The following is a 19,495-nucleotide window of genomic DNA, read 5'->3' on the forward strand; positions in this document are numbered from 1 at the left end:
TTTCACCGTCGCGGATCCACGTGTGTATATGATGATGAACTCATCGCCGGTGATGGCTCTAACCTGGTACAGCGGCGACCATGGAGATTTGGGAGGCCATGGATTTTGGAGGAGGTTTAGGAGAAGTTGTACGGTTGTACCCCGCAAAAAAACAGGGAGTGAACTAATGTGAAAGGATGGGATGACTGGGAGTGAACTTTTGTAAGGTAGAAGACGGGGACGAGTAGGGCGTGCGAATGGCGTGGGGTTGTTGGCTTGCCCAGTGGATAAACGGCTACAAGCCCCCAAAGAGTTCTCGAGAACTATGCAGGACGCACTAGATGCCATGTCTACTAGACCCATATCGTAGGCCCGACAGTATAGCTTCTGCCTGTTCGCACGCCATGCCGGTGCGTGGATGTAACTTCACTTAATTCCGTCAAGCGTCGCGCCTCCCACGACCTTCGCCTCCCTCGCGCGGTCGCGCCCTTTGAGACTTTGACCAGTTATAAATGAGCAATTTGTTTGCCTACTCTGCATGCATGATACTCCCTCTGGTCCTTTTCACTCCCGTCAACCATTTACATTTTTCTATAAGTTTGGTTAAAGTAGAGGTACATTGACTTCAGACAAAACTTAAATGCACAATGCAGACTAGTTCCTCCGTCCAGGGGCATGCCATGTCCTATCTTGTCATCACAACAAGGTTAGCTATTAGATTACTACTACCTCCCTTCTAGTGTAAAGGGCTCGATTCAAAATTTTCACCTACTCTTAGCAAGATAGTAGAGGCGGTGGAATAGTTTTTGAAGTCTGCAAAAGTACTCAACTAATGTTGTCGTTCTTCACAAAAAAATGTGTTTACCAATGCATGCATGAACACTAGTTACTCTAACCCCCCCTCTCTTCTTTAATTCTTTGCCACAACAGCATGTTTGCTATTCCCGTGTGCATGATACCAGCTAAGATACCACCATTATGGCCAGCCTTAATCATCGCATGCAATAATTTAGTGCACCTTGAAATATGAACATATGTGGGGCGTGTATGTTTTTAATGACTTGAGACTATACCTAGCCCGGCATGCAAGATGACTTATTATGCACCGTTCCCCATACCTGCGGGAAGCCCGTTCATCTCCAAATATTTTCCTCTCCATGTGTGGAAACAATATGCCTACCAGACTCTCCTTTTCCCTCCGGCGGTCCCACCACTCCACCCCATGTGGAAAAATCTGCATGCATGACTCTCCTCCCCCACGGTCCAATCCGTTGTGACCAGCAATATTTCCACCCCTTCCCTCCCCCGTAATTTACTCCAACAAATATGCCCACATAGCTATTACGTTAATCACGCAACATATCTTTTGGGATGCTGCTTCAGTTACTTAACTGCAGGTGCATTGGGTCACTGACATATGGGCCCAACAAGCATCTGGCCCACATGTCAGTGACACAACTGGACCTGTAGTTAAGTTAGTGCAGCTCAGTCCATATCTTACGTAGGTGTGCCATTGCTCGCTATAAATATTGCGCCTCCCACGGCATTCGGAAGGACGCTCACGTTCATCACTGTCTCCTCCCCATCCCTCTCATGTCGACCACCATGGCACCGCCCCTCCCAAGCCCTAAGTGCCCCTCGCTGCACCGCCCGGACGGTCACGCGTCGCCGTTCCGTTCCTCGCCGCCACTAGTCGAGGAGGACGCATCGGTGTTCCACTCCTCGCTGCGATGCGTCGAGGTGGATGCGTCGGTGTTCCCAATCTCGCCAGCACGCGTGTCGGAGGACGCGTCGGCTCCCCGCTACGAGGAGAACGCCGCACCGCCCGCTGAGCCCCCCCAGCCTTGAGGAGCTTTGGAAAGAAATGGATATCGCCATATGGGAGGCTTTGCCGCCAGCATAGCACGCCAAAATAGAGGCGGAGAAGAAGGCCGAGGAAGAGAAGCGCGCCGCGGGCAAGCTGCCTGGCAGGTCTATGTCGGATCCGAGATAGTCAGGCAATTGGCTCTTTGGCAGAAGGCTTGTGCAAGGGCTGTGAGGGTGGCGGAGGACACCCGTGCCAAAGCCCTAAGTGCAGTCAGGCCCAAGCGCCTCATCTGCGCTTAGCGGTACATGGACCGGGTGCATGCTTCCAGCAAGGAGGAGTACCTGCTGGCGTCGGATCACCACACCGGTGAGATTGCGCTCGCCCACCGGCAAGCCGCCAATCAGCACCTCGCGAGTTGCGAGGCTGAGGAAGAGGCGTTGTGTCAGTGCGCTGGGAAACGGCCGCGCACCAAGGCACTCGTGGCGCGCCGCAAGCGCTCCTACGAGCGTTGTGGCTTTTATTAGGGAGTATAATTTAGTTCCGTAAGGTGAACTCTTTAGTTTTGGGACGCAAATGATAAATCCCGAATGTTCGGGAATTATTAGCATCCTTAATTAAGTATGTAAGAGGGAAAGTTTGGAAACCTTGTGTATCCGTACGCATTTTGTAAGTAGGTGCATACATCACAAACTTTTGTACTATATACTATCGCACTACACGTCTCTCTCTATATATGCTTGCAGACTGTACTACTCCCTCCATCCAGGTGAATAAGTCATCTTTGGTTGTGCATTGTGACCAAGTAGGAGGGAATACTTTATACACCTAGACGGAAGGAGTACTACTATTACTTGTGTATGGGCAAATGCACGTTTTAACATTATGATGCGGTTTTTGTAAAAGTAGAAAAACAACACTAGTCAAGCTTGTGAAATGATTCAATGCAAAACAAATGCAAAAATGCTCATTTGACCGTTTACTTTTAGCTTCCTTCTCTGTGGTTATTTCTCTGTCGTACTTTGTACAGAGTATCTCACTAGTCTAAAAGGCATGCAAATTCCCAAACCGCTTCATACACCCTGTAACAAATTGTTTGCCTAACAAGTTGTGCCGTGCAATTGGCATTCCAACTTGAGTACTAGTACTACTAGTAGGAGTACTAGGGGCCAGTTCGTTTAGGCTTCTAGATTAGTAGTAATTCCTTTACTACTAGCTCCATCCTGGTTTATTGGTCCCCATTGTAATCTGTGTAAAATTTTGATCATAAATTTAACTAATGAAATGTTTGTGATGTCACATGCACCACAAATTACAATGGTGATGAATAAACCAGGATGGAGGTACTCCCTCCATTTTTGTATACAAGGCCACTATAAAAAATACATTTTGCATCTATACAAGGCCACCAACAGTAATCGAGACAAATATTAATGATGTTTCCTCATACTAGTAACACATGGCTTAATTACTAGCATGCATGTAGTGGATGATAATGACAAACTCATCTACTTCCTCTCTCACGGCCACACGATTTCTTCTAATGTGCATGCACCCTATTAATTAACCCAGTAAACGAGAAAATAAATTGACTTGTAAAGTACACATTGATTTTTATCTTGGTACCTGTAATTTGGGTTTGTGGCCTTGCATATGAAAATGAAGGGAGTACTAGTAGTACTACCTCCGTCCGGTTTATTGGTCCCCATTGTATTTTGTGCCAAATTTTGACCATAGATTAAACTAACAAAATGTTCACGCATGTCACCAAACATTGTATTTTTGAAAACTATGTTCAAATACGAATCCAATGAAATAATTTTTCTTGACATGAATTAACATTTTGTTAGTTAAATCTTTAGTCAAAATTTGATACAAACTACAAAAGAGGCCTACAAACCAGGACAGAGGTAGTAGTTTAGAAGCCCAAATAAATGAGTGAGGCGCCTTAATGTTACTCTCCACTGTGACTAGTAGTCTTATGGGAAAAGCTGGGGAAGAGACAGCCTATTTTTTAAGCCGCTAAAAGAACTGGCCCTAGGAGTAGCTAGGGATCGAGTGTGCGAGATGAACTGGAGAAAGTAAATGTAGAGAGATGAAATGCAAAAAAGACGGAGGGATGTGATGGTTGCTTGTCCATTTATTTTACCAGGCACTTATTACTGGCAGTGGTTGGGTTTTGTGATATGACGGCTTGACTGCCGTGCCACAAGCAGGGTGAGAGTCCCGTGCAGCGCCGCCCTCTACACTTGTACTACATCGGTCGTGGTTTATTAGTCCCCCATTGAATTTGACTGAAGATTTAACTGACAAAATGTTAGTGCATGTCAACAAAAACTATATCATTGGATTCGTATTTGAACATAGTTTTGAATGATATAATTTTAGGTGACATGCATCAGCATTTATCGTACTATAATATAATGTTAGTTCAATTTTTGGTCGTACTAATCTATAGTAGTAAGGTGCCCGTGCATTGCACCGAAGGGTGAAATGCATTGATCGGGGAGTTGTTTATTTTGAAAAAGGATGTAGGGGTCATCTCATGTGTAACGGGTATCGATAGGTTTCTTCGGATATTATTTCATCTCTAGAGCTCACAAACATCCGGGTGAAATAGATAAAATGGTATCTTTTGCAAACAAAAGCGTTCAACTGTTCAACCTGCATCCAAAACTTGTGAAGAAATAACACTTATTGTGCTTTGCAAGAAATGATCTTTAAGAATTAGTTTTTGAGTATCGATTGTTATACATGTTGGCTACAGATGACATGGAACTTTCTTATAGTCAACAGTTGGCTATACTATTAAGTATTAACCATGCCCTTATACACCTAGATGGATGGATTAAATCAGGATGACTTGGAAGGGGGCAGAGGAGATGTAAGAAATGGTTCATCGTAAGTCTTTCACCAGTACTGTAGTAAAAATTCATACATGGAAGATTCTAGACTAAACCATAAGTGGATACACTTTTATTCATGTGCGATACTCCAATAGAGAAAGATCATGCATGGAAGTCTCCACATGCTTAGACAGCGGATTTCATTGAGCGAAGACTAATGATCAACATTTAACTTGGTAATGCATATGTCCAGGTGAACCTCCTTGGAGTCCCCGTGCACCGCTTTGCGGGGTAAATCATACCATGCGTATTCCATGTCCACATCGGCGGGAAGGTCCCAGCTCTGCATAGTCCTAGTCAGCATGATGGAGCCGGTGTCCCCGCCCATGTACCTCTGAGGGGTAGTAACAGTGAGCACGCACCCGTACATCGGCCTCATGTCAGTGTCAACGTCAGCGGCGTCGCCCTTGACGCACACTACAGAGACGGGGCGGCGGCCTGCGCGGGCCTCACCGGTGCCCATGATCAAGAGGAAGACGCTGCCGTCCTCCTCCAAGACTAGCAGGCGGCAGTGATCCTCCAGTGACTCCGGCATGGTGAACGGGTAGCACGTCTCGTACTTGATGTTCTCCGCCAAGGGCCAGTAGTGACCGATGCACGCATCCGTGAGGTGATGCACCATGTCCGCCGGCAAGCCCCAAAATAGCATCAGACACTCATGGCAGTAGATGAAGGGATCCTTGGAGGCGTCGACCAGGCCGTCCATGAAACGGGAGTGGCTGTAGGGGACGTTGCGCCAGTTGAATATATGAGCAAGTTACTAGGAGATTCAATCTGAATAAGCACAAAATAAATCATGACGGCTATAACAGAGATGAAACTAATCATGTGGACTAGCATAGTAGTAGGATACAGAGTAGAAACATGAATTCTACCACGATTTCAAAAAGGAAGGGCAGAAAAACATACGGTGCAACGGGAGCAGCACCGTTGGCGTTGAGGTTGTCGCCCATGTCGTTGAGGAAGAGGTTGCCGAGGTCGGGGAAGAAGTTGTCGTCGGTGAAGTCATGGCTGCCAGCATTCGCGAGAGTGTGCTCCCCAAATTTCAACAGCACCCGCCGAATGGAGCGCGGGAGGGAGTGGCCGTAGGGGACGTTGCGGCCGGCGAATGGAGCGCAGGAGTAGCACACGAAGCAGTAGATGGTGTCCTTACTAGTACTACCTAGTCTCTATCTATCTACTCTTATAGAAAACCGAGTTGGTGATGATGGTGTGCCTGCCATCTTGTAATATAGACCGTCTGATCTATATCTGACGGATAGAAAGCCAACTATGACAATTTTACAAAAGATACCCGCACCTCTCTCCACATTTATAGATAAGGCCTTGCCTCATTCATCCTTATCTCCCACAACCTTGTGCTCCTCCCTAAGTCTCTATCTCTACTCTTATCTCTATCTCTACTACTCTTCTTTGTTTTTATAACAAATCGAATAGTACTGCCCGTCCGTTGCATGCCCGGCTGAACACGCCTCCTCGCCTCCATCATCACCAACTGAGTCTTTTATAGGAGTAGGAGTAGAGAAAAAAACGAGTTGGTGATGATGGTGTGTCGTGCAATGCACGTGCATCTTGCTATTTTTTGCATATAATTCCAAACACCATGCAAACACGGTCTTTGAGCACGGTTCATAGTCGTTCCATGCTCGGGCATTGAAGTTTGTAACTATTTTAGATTAGAATATACTACTCCTCCGGTGCTAGTAGTAGAGCAGAGTCCTAATCTACTACTCTACTCAAGCAAGTTAGGGCATAGTAGTAGGTACTGTAGGGAGTACCAGTACTGTGATCACTCAAGCAAGTTGTCTGGCATCGATATGACCCTACGCTGCTGGTATGTGTCTCGTAAGTCAAGCAACATGTTGTAGTCATCATCACCTGTCCACTTCCCGTGGCACATATTCGCTTCTCCTTCTTTGTCCGCACATAATCTTGTCCAGTATTCCATCCCCGCTAAGGCGCCTCCCCCCTCGTCCGGAACCCAAGCACTAACAATGGCAGAACCGAGCAGCGTCCGTCGAAAGAGTGGCTGGAATTCGCTCCCCACAGAGGTAATCAAGCTCATTGTTTCGCATGTGGACAATCTCAGTATCATGCCGCTCGCCACGTGCTCGTCGGGGCTGTACCGTTTACTCAAAGCCCTCAGGCCGAAGCTATTTAAGCCAGCTCCTTGCTTGTTGATGTCGCTTGATGTCAGGACCCCGACTCGATGTCACATCGATCTAGCCGGTAACACTCATATCACTTTGCGACCTCACGCACGGTATCCCCACGGGTGTCGCCTTACCTTTGCCCGGGACCGTTTGCGCCTTTTGGCTCACGTATATGATAGTGTCGCTAGCATCCATATGATAAGGAGCCCGGGCTGACATGACTAGTCGTAAACCCAAAGTGGCACAGACTTACAGGGACATGCATCCATGACCCAGCTTCGAACGTGTCGGTCATCAGCAAGTGGGTCCGGGCTGTAGCACTGGGCTAGCAGGACTCCGGTAAACCGGGCTGTAGCGGGCTAACAGGACTCCGGTACTCAAAGCGTGACATTTCCCCGAAGGGACAGACACAGGAACGAAGAAGGACACATGCCGGCCAGCCTAAGTGTTCCAGAGCAGTAGCAAGCTACCATGGCTCAGCGGTAACACTAGGAGACATTTCCCGGTAAGAGAGGCTACTAAAGATAAACAACTAGATAGTCAGATCCCACACATACCAAGCATTTCAATCATACACACAATATGCTCGATATGTGCAAATACAACGAAGCATCACAACATGACTCTACGATACAAGTACTTTATTTAAGGCTCAGGGAGCCATACATAACATACACAAAGGTACGGGTCTCACGACCCAACATTCAAGTCATACAGTCATACAAACCAGCAGCGGAAGTAACTAGTCTGAGTACAGATAACTAGTAAAATAAAAGAGGCTTGGAAAGCCTAACTATACTACGTGGTCCTTCACAAGCTCAGGGTCACCACCTGGGTCTTTAGCCTACTCGTTGATGTCAACGTCTACATAGAACCCATCAGAAGGGGTTGCAGCGTCTTCTGTAAAAATGTAAATTATAGCAACATGAGTACAAAGGTACTCAGCAAGACTTACATCAGATCCTACATACATGCATATTATCAAGAAGGGTTGGTGGAGTTATTGCAGCAAGCCAGCTTTGACTCTTGGCTAGACTACCCTAAGATACTTTGACTTGAAATGGTTTTGCGCACACGAGTGCACTACTCACCACTTCAATACACTACCGAGGATCCACCTCCGTCTCCCTACGGATGAGCCATCCTCGGCACTCACACTTATCTTGAGGCTTTTAGTAGTTTCCATTTACTTGTCTATGAACTGTATAGGCAACCAAGTAGTCCTTTACTGCGGACGCGGCTATTCGAATAGATCATGTTAACCCTGCAGGGGTGTACTTCTTCATACATGTTTCCACCACTTAGCGTCTGCACACGACATGTGCTCGGCAGACTTCAAGCGAAAGCCGACGTGGGTGTAGACCACGACCTACCTAAACACTTAAGCCTCTAGCCCAGGTTTATCGCCTATCCAGGTTCCATCCGCAGGGAGTCCGGCCGAGGTTTCCCATACGTCCCCGAACGATGTGAACAGGGTTCCCGAGATACCTAACGGGTATTCGGTACACCCGGCAACGTACCTACCACATCACAGCCCACCCTTACGGTCAGCACTGTCCACGGCCTCCAGTAGGCTACAAACACCAGAAACTACTTGCAACTCCTGGACAGAGAGCTAGGGTGAATAAGAAGTCGAGCGGGGTCATATTTCAGGGCCCAATGCATGGTAGTAACTGTATCTTAAATCACACATACAGATCTCAGTGCTTAAGGTCGGCTTCAATGAAACAACCCACCATGTACTCCTACATGGCCTCTCATCGATACCTTTACCAAATCGTGTTCACCACACCACTCTCATTACCGACATAAACATTTCACTCTAGCCCATCACCCAGATGAACCAGACCTGACACGACTCTAAGCATAGCAGGCATAGCAAGGTAGGAACAACACATACATATGGCTCAATCAACTCCTACACATGCTAGTGGGTTTCATCTAGTTACTGTGGCAATGACAGGTCATGCAGAGGAAATGGGTTCAACTACCGTAGCACACAGCAGTTTGAAACGCGTTGTATTAATGCAGTAAAAGAGAGCAGGAGCGAGAACATGGGATTGTATCGATATGATCAAATGGTTGGTTGCTTGCCTGATGGTTCGATGCACTGATACGGTTCTTCGTTAGGGTAATCACGGTACTCCTCGGAGACAGAACCTGTCGCAAAGGACACCGATACACAACCATCACCAAACAATGTGCAACAATATGATGCATGCATGAAACATGGCAATATGAGTGTGTTGGGCTAATGCAACTAAAACCAGAAGGGTTTGAACCAATTTGAATCAAAGATTCAAATTTCAAACTCAAGTATGGCCTTTTAAAGTGCTTTTCCTTGTTCTGCTTTAAACATCAATTTAACTTGTTTGATCATGCATGAAAATAGTACAGATGGATAGATTGGATTTTTCTGATCATTTTTCATATATAATTTGTCTGATTTGGAGTTACAGAATAAAAGTTATGAATTTTTGAAGTTTAAATAATATTCCGGAATTTCCTGATTTAAATTAAATCCAGAAATATATATATTGCGCCAGCATGACGTCAGTGGTCAACTGCGGCTGGCTGGGGTCAAACCTGACGTGTGGGGTCCACACGTCAGTGACAGGGGGGTTTAACAGGGTTAATTTAATCCTAATTAGGAATTAGTGGCGCTGGGGCCCACTAGTCAGTGTCAGGGGGGGTAGTTAGTTTAACTAATTCGGTTAGTGCTAATCCTAATTAGCTAACAGGGCTGGGCCCACCTGTCATGGACATAGGGGGGGTCCTGCCGTGGTCAAGGTGGGTCAAACCCACCGGCGACATGACGCCGGCGAGGCCCGAGACGGCGGCGCGATACGGAAACGCGCTACAGGGCACGGGCGAGGCCGTGCTTGGGCTCGTTGGAGAGCCCTTGCTCCCGCGCGTCGAACGGTGGTGGTGGCCGTGCCTGAGGTGGCCGGTACCGACGACGGCGAGCTCGTGAGCGGCGGCCGGAGTTCGGGTGCGGTCGGGATCGGCGCTGCTGCTCGCAAGCGAGGGAGCTGAGGCGCTGGAGGGGCTCTACGGGTCCTTACGGACTTGTTGGACTCGCCGGGGTGACCAAATGGTCACCGGAGCTGCGTCGACGGTGAGCTCGGCGACGGCGGAGGTTCGGCCGTGGTGGGAAACGGGGTTACGGTGCGGGAACGAGGGGGAAAAGAGGGGGAAACGGTGGCGGAGCTCACCGCGGTTGCAGTGGGCGTCGAAGCGGGCTCGGGGACGCGCTGGAGACGGCGAATCGACGGCGATGGTGGTCGGAGCCCGAGGAGGAAGACGATGGCATGGAGGCGATGCAGAGCTTCCCGAGGGGCTTGGCTTGGTGGGGAGGAAGAGGGGGTCGCGGCGGAGCTCCTGAGCTCAGCGGAGGGGCGAGGGGTGGCCGGTGACGGCTGCTATGGCGAACGGCGGCGAGGGGTGCGTTCAGACACGGGAGAGAGAGAGCGAGGGAGAGGAGAGGAAGAACCGGGGAGAGTGAGAGAGAGCAGGGGAGGGCGTGGCATCGTCCGGGGCATCGAGGGCGACGAGAAGGGCGCCAGGCAGGCAGGGAGGGAGGTGGCGTGGCGCAGTGGCGCGCGCGCGCGCCGGGCACACTCCCCTCCCTCTGTCGAGGACGAAGACGACAGAGGGGGGGAGACGGGCTGGGCCGCCTGCTGGCTGGGCTGGCCAGCTGGCTGGGCTGCACAGGGAGGAGCCCCAGGTAAGCTTCTCCCTTTTATTTATTTCTGTTTTCTAATTTCTGACATTTGTTTTGATTTACATAAAATATTAAATCATTTTATTATCTTATGCCAATTTTTGCAGGAGCTAGATATATTATTCCAGAGCTCCCCAACAGGTGGCATAATTTTTGGACATATATTAATGTATATAACTAATATATTTCCAATGCAAATAGTTATGCATTAATTCCAAATGCCCAGAATAAATACCTATGAGCTCTTAAAAATATTGGTTTGATTTTTATCTCTGTCCAATATTTTCAGAGAGCAACATGAGCATTTTCTTGGACCCTTTTGGAGAAATTTTTATTTGGGTCATTTTCAAAAATGATTCTGAGGGTTTCACAAATCCCCATTTCAAATTAAATGGAATTTTAAACATGATGCACACACTCTGATGCATGACTAGCTAGGGTGTGACACTTGATGTTCATAAACAGCGTGTCATGCAGCATAACGATCGTAGGGTGGCGAGCATCAACCCCCTTGACTGCGATCCGATCCCCGTCACCCTCAACTACATTAACGGTATGTATTGGGTCGGCATGAACACGTCTTGGATGGTGCTCATCGACGGTCGCGGCAGCTGGATGCTCGTGGAGGTTACACCCGATGATTGATCCCCCTTCCTTCGATTAACACTGCACTGCTTTGGCACCGCGGCCTAGAATACTCGGAATCTTACAGTAGCCAACATGATACCAAGTTTGATTTGCTCAAGGTTGTAATTTGCAAGTGCCCACAAGATCTGTGAATTATAAAGACTTCAGGCTAATTGCGTTCTTCAACCACGGTCTCGCCTATCTAACATGTCACTGCGGTAAGTGGATAAATCTGCACGTCCATCGCAGGATCATACATCCTCCATGGTTCTCTGATGCCATTGAACACAAGGGCTTCATTTACGCTGTCGACTCCTTCTATGGTTGGACGTATTGCTGGCCTACTCTAGCCATCTCTACAATCGGCTATTACAGAAGTATGTTACTTTCCTATGATATCATGATGGCTTGCTTATATTACTGTCAACATTTACTGAAAAAATATTCATGCTCATAACATGATGTTCTTAAGATTGACTACATCAAGAGCCCTTTTTTATTTGACTCCAACTTGATAAGATGTTGTAGGCTACCTGGTGTCCCTACCCTTCCTAATCCCAGATCCTTTCAAAGAAAAGCGGCATGGCAGTTGCAGGTGGTTCCTGGCTCGATCAGACGACGAAGAACGATTGATGATCGTTCGCACGTACCGGACGTGTTGCTTCGCGGAATACAATCATAGTCACTGCAAGGTCTTTGAGCAGGATCCCAACTTCTATGGGCCTTCAGGAATTTTTGACTGGAGGCTGGTAAGTAGCCTTGGTACATGCTCTCTATTTGTCGGACTGAATTATCTGATTAACCAGGAGATAACCGGTGACAAGGATCATGATGGTAGCGCGGTTTCGTTCATCAGGCAAAACTGTGTGTACACAGCATACCATGCGTCTCTACATGCACCATACCCTGATATGTGCCGCCACGCTGTGCAGCCCAAAGTAGGAGAGAGGGTCGCAAGTATCAGACTTCGACCTGCTGGCTGGAGTTTCCCCCGTCAGGCACCCATCTGGTTCAAGCCGTCAGCCAATCTCCACAGCTTAATAAATAGTAACATCTAATGGAGCCAGTTAGTTAGCTGCGTAGACTTGGTGTAGTAGGGTCTTTATTTAGTTTGATGCATACACTTGTTCTTTTTTGGTAGCCCTTTTGTAATAATGGCTGATGTTTGGTTTGGAAGAGAGAGCTGCGTCTTCACTCTTCTGGCCTGCTTACTACTTCTATTGCACCCCCAGCCCTGGTTGCTGCTGCTGTTGTTTTCAATGTACAATCAGTAGTGTATTTCGTCTGTTGGTTGAATAAATGTGTTGTTAGAACGACAAAAACAATGTTTTGGAAGTCGTTGCATGGTTCGATCCTTAGTGCCCTGTACCGTATGTAACGCATACTATTTTTCGTACGGAACACATTTTCCACTTGTTGATAACATGCAGCCCACTGATGAAGGCCCAATAGAGGAGCCCATAATTAACTAGAAGGGAGGCTCTCACATGAATCCGTCCCAGGTACATGCTCATGGTCCCCTAAACGTAAATAAATAAATAAAGCTAAATGCGCATGCACCAGTTCTTTAAATTCATGATTTAATAGGAGGATATTATTTCCTATGATAGTGTCATTACATTCAGTCGATATTTCTTAGGCAAAGATAGCGACCAGTCTTATTTCTCCCAGCATTTTCTTCCTGCAACCAGCGGACCCATGCAAATCATAGTCAACACCGTAAATAGTTCCGGTCCATTTTTATTTTTCAATAAGAATGTCCAACCCAGCCCAGCACATTGGCGACAGCACTTTATCCTCTGCCTTGGTGCGCTCGCCGCGGCGCCGCCATCCGGCCCTGTCAACATAGTTGTTTTTTGAAACGGTCCCTGTCAAAATAGTGAATTGGGAGAGAACTGTAGTTGTGAGTATGACAGTACGGACCCACCAGGTCCACTCCCGAACATAAGCAAGCGCCTCTTTTACTACTCAGATGCACCCCTTGTTTTTTACTCTAATCCACCCTGCTGATATCCGGGACCCACATCGTTTTTAACATATAGTCAATTAACGACAGAATTGCACAACTTTTTTTTGAGTAGTAATTCAGAGGAGCAGGCTATAAACTGGATTGTGCGGTCTCTGTGGCCCATCTAACAACATGACGAGCCCAGCAGGTTTTTCTTTGGGAAAATAGGTAGCCCAGTATTTCTTTTTGAAGAATACCCAAGCTAGGCCTATTTGGTTTCTTCGACTTACTGGGATGCAAATCCTTCAAGACGAGGAGGGATGCATTCTGGCCTAGCCAAAGAGTATGGTCAGTGTCTGTTAAAAGTAATATCAAAGGGGTTGAAAATTCCAAAAAAATTATAGAAAATGGGATATTAGTTTATTTTTTGTTTTTGTTCTTCACTGATATTTTATAGTATTTCATTAGATTTAACATGACATAGTACTAATTTATTTTTAAACTTGTTTTAGTATGGCTACTAATTTTTGGATTAAGAATATTTTGTTCCCCAGCCAAAATTTGTGAATTTTAAAAATGTCGCACATATTTAGTTAATTTTTTAACCCTCGTACTGACCAGAAAATGGGCAGCAATTCTAAAAATGGAAAACGGGCTGCAATAATTTCCATATGAATTAGAAAATAAGTAAAAATTATAAAAATAATACCAAATGGGTTGTACACACCACCGATTTCGAGGCTGACTTGTTTACGCAAGGCTTTGTCAGTCAACACACGATTCTAGCAGCAGTGATTGTTGGATGTCCATCCAATGGCCGACGTGCTTCTTCAAGCTCAGATCTTCCTGCTCCAGCCGCCTAAACTAGCGCCAGCGGGGCTGCCTGCTCCCTCCTCTTGTGGCCCGCTGTGATGCCACGCAGGCTTCCCCGGCCCACCCTACTCCCTCTGATGGCATGGCCGCACGCAATCAACTGCCTCCTTATTATGTGAAAAAAAATGATTCCTCCCACCGACATCTGGGGTGCACCGGTTGGGAGGCTGACCTATGGGCCTACTAAGTTGACGCGTACACAGGGCTTGTCAACTTAGTCAACAAATGATTGTAGTAGTAGTAACCGTTGGATTTGAATCGAACGGTCTTGCTGCTTCTTCAAGGGCTACTCTTCTTGCACCAGCCGCCCAAACCAGCGCCGGCGAGACCACCTGCTCCTGCCTCCAGTGGCCGGCTGTGCTGCCGTTGAGGCCTCACTGCCCCCTACTACTCCCACCGCTAGCCAGGCCCTGCGGCGACGGCAGCGTCACACTGCAGCAGAACCAGTGAACCCTCGTACTCCTCTCCGCGTGGGCATCCACTGTCACGTATTCCCCCGCTCCACGTCATCCGCTTCCTAGGCCTCGCCGTCGTCCACCGCCCTGGTGCTCTCGGCGCGACGTGGTCAACATGGTCATGGAACGACTTCCATAGGACGTGGACTGTACGTGGAGAGGCTGACAGCTGGGTCCAGGGCCGCACACATGGAAATGCCTCCTTATTACGCGCAAAATAATGATTCCTCCAGCTCACATCTGGGACCCACCGGTAGGGCCTCTGTATTTCACGAAAAAAAATGTTCCTCCCGCTGACAGGTCGGACCCAGCAGCTATATCTTCGCACGCAAGGAAGTGTCTCCTTATTACGCACAAAAAATTAATACTCCTTGCTAGCTAGGACCCACCATAGTGGGTGGCTGACTTGCGGGCCTACTATGTTGACAGGGACGGAGGGCTTTGTCAACTTAGTCAATACTCCAGTGACCGTATGATGTCCATCCAACGACCATAGTGCTTCTTCAACCTATGGTCTTCTTGCTCCAGCCGCCCAAAGCAGCGCCGGTCGTGCCGCATGCTCCTACCTCTCATGGCCGGCTGTGCTGCCGCGAAGGCCTCACCGCCCCCATACTACTCCCACCACTGGCCAGGCCATCCCTCCACTCACCCACTCCCCCTGTTATTCTGCGGCGACGACAGCCTCACACCACAGGCGAACCAGTGAACCCTCATACTCCTCTCCGCGTGGGCATCCACTACCACGTCTTCCCCGGCTCCGCATTGTCCCCTTCCTAGGCCTCGTCGTCGTCCACCGCCGTGGTGCTCTCAGTGCAGCATGGTCAACGTGGTCAAGGAACAACTTCCATCAGACGTGGACTATACATGGAGAGGCTGACAGCTGGGTCCACGGCCGCAGCAAGGAAGTGCCTCCTTATTACGCGGAAAATAATGATACCTCCACCTGACAGCAGGGACCCACCGGACGGGCCACTGTATTTGGCAAAAAAATGTTCCCCCCTTGGCTGTTGGGACCCACCAGCTACATCACAACACGCAAGGAAGTGTGTCCGGGCAAAAAAAACGATTCGCCCCCTGACTGTTGGGACCCACCAGCTACATCTTCGCACACAAGGAAGTGCCTGACAGTCGGGACCCACCTAGTCGAAGCGTACGTAGCATTGTCATTTTGTTCGCGAACGTGTACGTACATACTGGTGGATGTAGAGGCGCGCACGTGTCGTAGTAGAGGCGCGCACGTAGCATGTACACGTATGTACAACAGCCAGTGTGCACGAAAGAAAATACGGCCACGCACGTACATACAGGCGGGTCTCGAATGCCTACTCGCGCATATATATGTACGGCCAGGGCTCATGTACATGGCTGGGTTGGAACGGAGAAACAACGTCGTCGTCGTGTTCATGGGGAGCCAACCGGCTGGGTCGGAACGGAATGCATCATCGTGTTCATCGGGAGGGCTTGGACAGAACATGCGATGGAAACGAGGCCTGGCGTACCGCAGAATGGAGGAAACGGCCTTGTGTTCGACCGGCCACGTTCGAAACGGGATCCTATTCATCGGGAGGGGTCTGGCGTACCGCAAAACGGAGGAAACAGACTTGTGTTGGACCTCCTACGGTTGAAACGGGGTCCTGCTGATCGGGAGGGGTGTGCCGTACCGTAAAACGGACGAAACGGACTTGTGTTGGAGCGCTACGGTCGAAATGAGGGTCCTGTTCATCGGGAGGGGTGTGGCGCCGCAAAACGGGACTCCATGGGATACTGTTCATCTCCACCGTCAACCTCCTCTAGCCTCCACGGGCTACTGTTCATCCACCTTCTACCTCCTCCAGCCTCCACCTGCGACTGTTCATCCACGGGCTCCTGTTCATCCAGCCTCCACCGCGCGCTACTCCACCGGGTACTGTTCAACCACCCCTCTCCACGAGCTCCTGTTCAACCACCCTTCCACAGGCACTGTTCATCCAGCCCTCCATGGGGTCTTCCTGTTCATCCAGCCCTCCACGGGGTCCTGTTCATCCAGCCACAACCGGCTCGATCGATCGGGGTCATGTTCATCTAGAGGCAACACCACGGGGTCCTGTTCATCCACCCCCACCACTCACTATTCATCCAAACCCCCCCGCAACACTCACTATTCATCCAAACCCCATGCAACGCTCGTTGTTCATCTAGAGGCAGCATCTATCGGCTTCAGTTAGCAGCAGTAGCGAAGGAATCGCTCGATCACTCGGGTTCAATAACGCATAGCCTGGAGTGCAATCGCTCGGGTTCAGTTAGGCGACACCTCGCTCGGGTTCAGTTAGAGCTCAACGCCTCGCACACACGCGCGTATGTGTACGAGAGAAACACGCATCACTCGGCCCCCGACCACCCACCATAACCGAGAACTCCCCGAAATTTTCCTCGCCCTCGCTTCTACCATGGTTTTTTCCGTCATGGACCGCCCAAAGAATGTCATGCAGCTGCGTCTCCGGCCCGCCCAGGACAAAAAGCCCATTTTCTATCATGATTTTTTTTCATAGAAGTAGGATCCCACCACATATGATACTAGGTTTTGTCACAATTATCGTCATAGAAGTGTCATAAGTATGACAGAAAAAATTTCGTTCGGCCCAAAATGTCACGGATGTGTCTTTTCTGTAGTGAGGAGCCTCCGGGCTCCCTAGGCCTCCTGAGGCTCGGCACCAGAGCGGCTCGTGAGGAACGACTCCAGCAACGCGCGTTTTTGGCTACCTCAGCACCTCTTTAGCGACAGTACCAGGTGACATCTCTCTAGTTCATTTAGTTTGCGGGCGCCACTCGGGCTGCATCATCCCCAGGCCGCATGAGTATGTCCCTGTGGCTTGTATCACTTTTCATTCACCAGGACTGTCTAACCGTTTTCTATGAGTTGACCTATGATCGTCACTCTACGACCGCGAGCCTTAGCCGCCTCGCGCCCCCCCTTGTGTTTGCTGACTTGTCCATGGCCCGCATCGCTGCATGACAACTCACGTCGGCACAGCGCTTGTGCTTGGGTCCGTCCCTGCAAGCGCTGACAAACCCGAGGACCGAGTTCTGGTTCGCGACCCGCCTCGCGCACACCACCTCACCAGGTCCCCAGTGCCTTCGTCCGGTGCCCTGGGCCCTGGGCTAAAGGCCCGCTCCGCAGGGGCTCTCGGCTTCTTCTGTCGCCTAACCTGCAGGCTCGTCTGACAATGTTTCATGGGTCGGCTTGGACGACCGCCATCTTGCCTCATGAGTCGCTTGCACGTTAAAGGGGGCCTCCTGAGCATCGCGTCTCGGGGGTTCCTATTGGCTCTCCAACCCTCACCCCGGGCCTTGACCACGGCATCACGACCTGGCATACCAGCGATGGCTGAGCTCGCTCAAGGGCCGGGTCTCGAAGACGTAGAACACCTGGGCAAGCAAGGCAAGAAGGTGGCCGTTGCGGGCCGCGCCCAATGATACCGCCACAGGCGCAAGAGCAAGCACCATCTTCCTGATGGACCAAGACACCAAAAGATAAGTCACGATTCGCTGTGGCACCGGCTTCGCTCCCTGCACACCCCGCCTCACAGTCCCATTCTGGCAGTTCCGCTCCCCTTTTCAATTCTCTGGGCGGCTGCTTGCACGCCACGGGGGCTGATCTTCATTCCGCGCAGGGGAAGCAAAAGAATTAAGGTAGCTACAAAGCCCTAGGGCATCACTGGCGACGCCGAGCGGCAGCCGCTGCCGCACTCCAACTTCGACGGGAGCTCGGCGGCATGTAGCTGTCATCGCTCAACTCCGGAGACTCACTGGGCTCAGGAGAGTCACTGGATTCCCAGGAGTCGCCGCTTGTGCTGGACGATGCGCCAAGGGGGATGGCAGCATGCCTAGCGCCCGCTGCAGTGCCCCGCGGGTTGCCTCCTCCGAGGCAGCATTCCAGCCGTTCGCCCTCCTCATTGAAGACCTTGAAGAATAGAGTGGCCGCACCGTCATACTCAAAGAGAATCGCTAGGGCTCCAGCTGCACGGCAAGTCCGGGCGACTTCACCCCATCCGTGCGTCATAAAGACGCCTCCAGGGGGTACCAACTTGACTTCAGCTCCGGTGGCCAAGCTGCAGCCACAGCTCAAGCGGCCCCCTCGGAGGTAGCTCGCTGGCGAAGAACCTCGGGAGCCGGATCCAGGAGTCGGGAGGCATCGCCGCCCAAACCACAAACTCGTGTGAGCTACCCTTGGCGTGAGTCTGTGGCGCGATCCGTAGGGCAATGGCGGCCCTGCCACCATCGTCAAGGGCCGCTCGACGGTGCACACCTTCATCCTGAGCTCGGGCGTACATGGGGAGGGGGAAGCCAGGCGGAGGCCTTGATTGCCAAGTCCTGGTCACCTCATGCCCCGCGCCAGCATCATGGGGTAGGCAGAGCTGCTTCTTCGGTGGGAGAGGATCGGGCCCCTCCCTAGGGGCCTTCCCCTTTTCAGCCGCAGAATACCTCCTGATCGGTGCCATGAGAGCAAGAAAGAGAATAAGCAGGCAGAGGCAAGACGAAGGAGAGATGGGCAGGAGGCTCTGCCCCTCCCTCGCATTTATAGCCAAGAGAGGCCAACCACCGGCCTCCACGACCTCGCACCATCATGATCTTCTGCATGCCGCATCGTTCCATCAACTCGAACAGTTGCCGAGGTAGCGTGGGGAAGCGGAGTTGCCCACGTCCCATCAATCTCCACGCATCATCAAGGCCGCAGGCGGTTAGGGCCCGCGGCGCTCCACACTTGCCATTTGGCTTTGCCTAGAAGCCAAGTCCGAGCGCGCCTTGGGCCCGAGGGCTACTGTTGGTGTTATGGATATGGGGATATCCAGACCTGCTGCTACCTCTTGAGCACAGCGTTGGATTTCAATGAAGAGGAGAGGATGATGCAGCAAAGTAGCATAAGTATTTCCCTCAGTTTTTGAGAACCAAGGTATCAATCCAGTAGGAGACCACACACAAGTCCCTCGTACCTACACAAAACGATAGCAACTCACAACCAATGCTTAGGGGTTGTCAATCCCTTCAC

This window comes from Triticum aestivum, chromosome 4B (genome assembly GCF_018294505.1).
Source record: "Triticum aestivum cultivar Chinese Spring chromosome 4B, IWGSC CS RefSeq v2.1, whole genome shotgun sequence".
NCBI classification, from domain to species: Eukaryota; Viridiplantae; Streptophyta; class Magnoliopsida; order Poales; family Poaceae; genus Triticum; species Triticum aestivum.